Source organism: Pseudopodoces humilis, chromosome 1 (genome assembly GCF_049639895.1).
Source record: "Pseudopodoces humilis isolate 2021_Gansu_Grassland_sample_001 chromosome 1, ASM4963989v1, whole genome shotgun sequence".
Lineage (NCBI taxonomy): Eukaryota > Metazoa > Chordata > Aves > Passeriformes > Paridae > Pseudopodoces > Pseudopodoces humilis.
Window position 1 is genome coordinate 83,249,790 of NC_142200.1, and position 6,543 is coordinate 83,256,332.

Genomic DNA, 6,543 nt, shown 5'->3' on the forward strand with positions numbered 1-6,543 from the left:
GCCTCGGCGGCGGTAGCGGCGGCAGGGCAGCGTGAGGGCGGGCCTGGCCCGTGGGCTCGCCGCTGCCGCCCGCCCCCACATGGGCGGTGCGCGCCGGCTCGCCGCGGAGGCGTGGGTTCGGGGTTAGCCCTGAATGCCCCGTCCGTGAGGAGGGAAGTGCCGGCTTGGGGAGGGAAAGAGGAAAAAAAGCCCTGACCCTGGTTAGTCATGAAATCGTAGAACGGTTTGGGTCCCAAGGCACCTTAAGGACCATCTCGATACAGCCTCCTGCCGTGGGCAGGAGCACCTCCCACTGGACCAGGTTGCCCAAAGCCCCATCCAGCCTGAACACTGCCAGTCATGGGCCACGCACAGCTTCTCTGGGGAACCTGTTCCAGTGCCTCGTGACCCTCACGGTAACGCAGTTCTTCTGTATATCCAGCCTAAATTTACCCTTCTTCAGTTTGCACCCATTCCCCTTTATCCTATCACTGCAGACCTTGACAAAGAATCCCTCCCTGCCTTCCCTGTGGGTTTCCTGCAGATACTGGAAGGCTGCTCCGAGATCTTTACGTAAACTCGTATATGAAGCACCTGTTTGTACACAAACTTGTTAATACATTGCCTGAGGTTACCAATTGACATGACGAAAATTTTGGAGATGTGTCGGAACGTTTCTGCAATGTGCACTCGGAATGGGACGAGAGCAGAGAGCTCTCCCTTGTACGGGAAATACTGTGTGTCAGTGAGGTAGAAAGCACAAACCCTTTATACAAGATAATTAACAGACTTTATCACGGCGTGTTTTAAACCCTGTTTTACATCATCACTCCAGTAAAAACAGATGCAGGTTCTGTGGGACTTGGTTTGCACAGTAGTTGAGCTCCACTGGGTTCTGCTGACTGCAGTTGAAGTTCATGCTGTTCTCTTCTCCTAAATCCAAAATTTTTTTCAGCATGGTGTTCCTGCTGTTCACTCACCTGAGTGAAACTACAGGTTTGTCGTGTTATTCACATTAAAAGAAGATAAAAGCACAGTGCTCAGCTTTAAGGCAGAATATTAGAACAAATATTAAAACAAACAAAACAAAAAACCCAGAGCAGTTTGATTAAAATAATTCTGTATATTTGACTTAGATATTTAGGTATTTATTTAGCATATTTGCATTTAAGTTATAATAATTTGTAATTTAAAAATTCACTCAGATTACTTTTTCTCACTGGCTAAGATGCAGTCATTAGCTTGTACAAAATTTTCGCCCCCTCCAAAAAAACCCCAAAACAGCACAAAAAAAAAAAAAGAAAGAAAAAACTGAAATCCCCTAGGCAAGAAGGTGTGCAGAAGGGTGTTGAAAGTAATATTGTAGAGGAACAGAGATTAGAAGTAGTGAGTAGGTGGAAATGGAAACAGAGCTGTGGGCAGGGATTATGCAGTTTTCAGGGTGAGAACAAAGGACCTGAATTTGATGCAGTAAAAGGATGAGAAAACCAAGGATTAGTCTGGAAATAGGATTGACCTGGAATATGTCTTTGGTGGCATTTTGAGTCCAGTGCTTCAGAGGTGGAGGCACAAGGAATTCAGAGGAAGGTATGGTGCGTAATAAAATGCTAGCTGCTAGGGTGACATCAATGGAAGTTGATTAGTGATCCATCTAAGAAAAGCATGTCAATCATGTTTTTAGCAGTGCTAAGTCAAAGGATGCGGACAGGAAAAAGCAGCAACCAAATATGTGCATTTCCTCTTTTACGTATGGGAGAGTGTATGTGCTGTCTTTCCACCAACATCAAATTGACACAAAGGAGGAGATTAATCAGATAATAATGATAGACTGCTTCTAGACTTCCACCACAAAAGACATGGAGGCTTTCAGAACTCAAATGTCAGCAGTATAGAGCTAGAGCAAAGCTGACAGAAGTAAATCTGTCTTTCATCACATAACTCTCAAGATCAAGGTGAGGTGAGGACGTGAGTGCAAAAAATCATCTGCACTAAGCTCCCAGTAAAATGAAGGTTAAACATTGGTAGGGGCCCTTTAGGATCCTTGAACTTGTGATATTTACCTGTTCAGTCACAGTTAAATGTCCACAGTTTACTAGTCTAATGGGAGTAGTAGATTTCATGGAAAAAAATTAAATAGATTTAATGGAAAAAAGTAGATTTCATGGAATAGTAGGTTTCTAATCTTGTAGTAGATTTCATGGAAAAATCCATACTGCTTTTTTATTCTGGCTAAGAGGCCCCTTTACCAACCTTGGGATTGACAGTGCAGCTGTGATAATCTTTGCTCTTGTTTGCTCTCTGCATTGTAAGCTGGCATTGACTTCTGTGTGAGAAAGGCATTCAAAGGGGAAGACCTTATGAACTCCATACAAGTTACCAATGAGTTCCCCAGCAAACCTTTTTGATTCTTTTAAATAATACCAATGGAAACTGAAGTCTGCCCTCCCCGAGTTACCTGGTTTGTATTCATCTCACATGACCTCATTCACAGAGGAAATGCATTCCTGGCACATGGGAATTGTTTACAGTAGAACTGTTTTCTCAATGACTGTGGAGCTGGAAATTGAATGCTAACGTAAATATCATAACACCACTCCAAACTGCAGTTATACATAAAGCAATACTTAATTAATCTGACCTCCATAAATAACATCACAAAGTGTATAATTTTCAAGAATGAGCTGGCCAATGTCTGTATATACCCTGAGGATGGGAGGGAGAAAGAATGGAATAAACATGCTCATTACTTTGCTAATTAATCTGCAGAAGAAGCTTCAATACAACAGTGATGTGTTTAGAAAAGGACAGAATACAAGACAAGTAGATGAAAGCAAAGTATAAGAGCTGTTGCAGCTGTGGTTTTCTGCTTCTTCAGATTTGTTAATTTAAATCTTTCAACAGAGTTTTGCAGTTTTGTGAGTTGAAGTATTCAATAGGAACCAAAGTGTGGCAACTATAGAATCAAAGTTATCATTTAAATGTGGAAGCAAGTTTGTGAATTGGTAATACTGCAGTACAAATGGCTGGTATTAGAAATGTCCTTTTGATCTTAAAGGATACATGCTCCCAAAGATACACACTCATCAGCATGCAAAAGAAACATGTCATATTTCCAGAAGCTTTTGGGAGAAAGGATGAAGTTTTAGAAGAGCAGGTAGCATGGTTGCAGCCTCCAGCCTCTAGACTCACTTGTGCCTGACTATTTATCTACTGAATTTTCTGCTTGTGTTTTCTGTCTATTGGGAAGGGCAGGGGAAGACCAGGATCCCATAGGCTACACTGTGATAAAGCTGGAGATGCCTTGGTGTGATTTCCATCCCAGCTCTCCTACTGCATTTAGAAAAAGAAATAGCAGTGAGAGAGTAACTTCCATGGGCAAACAAAACAACTTTTTTTTTCTTTCCAAAATTACTTACTTTCTTTTCTAGCCTTCCCCAACATTTTTTTTTTAATTTTTAATTTTTTTTTTCCTTGTAGCAAGCATTTAACAGTCCTCTTAAGAAATTAGCATTAATGGTTACAGGAGATAGGAGCCATGTTAGTAATTCTAGGATTCCTGGGAAACTCAGGGTTTTAGAATAATGGCAGTGTAAATAGGTGGTTCCTGCCAACCAGCTTTCATGATACCTTATCTCTTGAAGAAGAATAGTTAATAGGAACACAAGAGCTGCTGTCCTCCATCAGAAAAGGATCTATCTAACATACTGTCTGTCCTATCTAGAGACCCCTAATAGAGGGTATTGTCTATGGAGGATACTTGGGAAAGAGGAATGAAACAATGGCCAGTATATGGTGGTGGCAAATGTAGGGTGACTGAAATGTGTATCACACCCAGTTGTCTACTTGGCTGCACTTTCCCAAACAAAAAGCTGGCCCTGCTGTAGCTGTACAACAACTTGTGTGCTGATGGTTGTGCTGGCAGTGATCACAGAATTGTTTTTGTCTTGCAGGGCCACACAGCACCCTCTCTGCTGGAAAAATGTCAGCTTAATCCTGTGGGTCTCCCTGGAAGGAAATTTCCCATGCTGCTGCACTCTGTGTATGTCCCAGGAGGTGCTTGCTTGCAGCAGGGCTGGATCCCAGTACTCTCATAGCCACCGGCCCTTGCCACGATGAACGTAGGCAGGGCTGATGGCCCAGGGGCTGCTGCAGAATCACATCCCAGGGTTGTGTGCACACAGGCAGGTGGTGCTTGTAGGCAGCTGGGGCTCAGGTCGAAGCAGGGCTGCCTGCTGGGAGCAGAGGAGGTGTTGGTGCCTGATCGTGTGCTGCAAAAGCAGGTGACACGTTCATATATAGCCCAGCCACCAGCCTGCTTCCCCAGGGCTGCTGCAGCTGCTTTGGGAGGAACACTCTGGAAACAAAAGTGCTCAAAGCGCTGTTTGAATCAGAATTTTGTCTTCATACTGTACTTCAAAACTTATTTAACTGCTTAACATTTTTGGCATAGGTGTTAGAAAAAAAAGGAAAACAATATTCAGAATTAACTACTTGTAAATGATGAACCATTATATAATTTTTATTTTATGCTGAAGAAGTAACTGTACTGATAATTTGCATGTTGAGCACTAGATCTATTGAAATAAAATTAATGACAACCCAGTAGTAAAAGCAAATCTTTACTCTCTAATTTGAGAAGATGTAAATTAAACTTGGGACCAGGATGATCTTGAACTTCATTTAGTATGTGTTTCTTTTCGTTTGGTACACCTACTTATACCAGACTTCACACGGGAACAATTTGCTGTTCACACTTGGACATGAGACTCCTTTAGCTTGCTAAATATTCCTAAGGATGCTGTGGATTGTGGGTTGGAAGAGAAGGCTGAGCAGCCTACCTTCTCCTCAGGTGGCATGGAAAAATACTGCTGAAAGCGAGCAGGCACAGGCACAGGAGGGAAGAAACTGTGGCTGGTCCAGCAGTGAAAGGTTCAGAGCTAAAACATACTTTAGTATCTGCAAGAAGTGAATGCAGGCCTTTTGCAAAGGGACATCCGCTTTGTCTCTTGACATGATCACCCACTCTCAACTGGTCTTATCACCTCAAAATTATATTTAAGCAGATGATTACAATGTAAGTTCATGTTACAAGATAGCACAGGTGATATTACAGATAACAGCAGCTGTCTGACTAGGTGAAGCTCCAGAGACACCAACTGTGTGTTCATCGGACACTGTAACAATATCCCCAGTGCCTCACTGCCCCTCCCACATTATTGCACTTATCCCCTGGGAACACTCTACAGGGCCACAGGAAAATGCACTATAGGATTAGAAGTGATACACTGGGGAGTTTGAAAATGCAGTTCCACCAAAATCACCTTCCTTTCAGGTGTAGTATGATTTTCTCCACTACTTACTGTACCTTGAGTGCTGGGAAAGGGGATTCTTTTATTCCTAATGAAGAGCAATCTTTTTTTCTAACACTCAGGCATGCTGTAGTCTTCATTAGAGAAAGCTTAGTGCTTGTGTTTTGAAGGTCTTCATGATAAAATTGGTCTGTAGAGCCATTCTTACAATCAACAGTATTTCAAGATGTGACACGTGTCAGCCTTTTCTGGAGTTGCTCTGGTTTTCCACACCTTCCCCGTGCAGCCTTCCACTTGTCAGCACTGCCATGCAGCCTTTCCTCCTTTTCCAGCAAAATCAGTTGCAACTCCTATCCTGCCTCACAGTTCTCCAGCTGGTTGCAGCTGCCCCCTTTCCCCAGTGTCCTAAGGAAGAGCTGAACAGCTGAGTGCATAAACCATGGATCTGCTGACCAGAGGGATCAAAAATATGCGTTGCCTGGGAATCTGTGCTTTAGGGGGACGGAAGAGGAGAAGAAGCCAGTGCTGTGCTTACTGTGGGGTGACACACCTCCTGCTGAAAACTGGATAATGAGAGGGAAGAGGTTCACAGGCTTGAGAGCCCCCCTCCGCCTTTGCTTAAGAAACTCAGATAAGAGTAACATGAGGATTGCCGTGGCCTCACCTTCCCTTGGCCGCTACTTATCTAGAAGATCCACAGCTGCTGCAGTTATGGTTTCTAAGCTCCTGTTGTGCTACTTTGACAGAGAGAGCTTCAATACAGAATTTCACCCATGGGGAACTTAGTTCTTTGGTCACTATACTTTTCTAGGTTTTCAGGTTTCAGGAAACTCTAGGCAGACAGCTAAAGGAGGGAGCCTTTTCTGCCTGTTTTCAACTATGTCCCTTAGGAATTACCATCAAAGCTACTGCATTGCTCGCTGAATGTTTGTATCATGTTTTGTATTTCCTCAGTCTTTGCCTATTACTGTCATTACCTTCCTAGATATGTAATTTCATGAATGCTTTCACTTTTTAGCCAGATAGGGAACATTTTTGTAGTTAAACTTGCAGCAACTTCTGGCCTATGTCTGCTTAGCAACTTGGTGATTAAGTTGCTCCGCCCAAGCTGCTAATGTGTTCTTCAAAAATAGGAATAATTTTCTGCTTTGTATCATGCCTTTGGAAACACCTCCACATAATCTTTAAAGATTGACAGGTCCTAAACTTTTGTGAGGCTTCTCTGCTTCAAAACTAAGCTACCAGTTATATCACC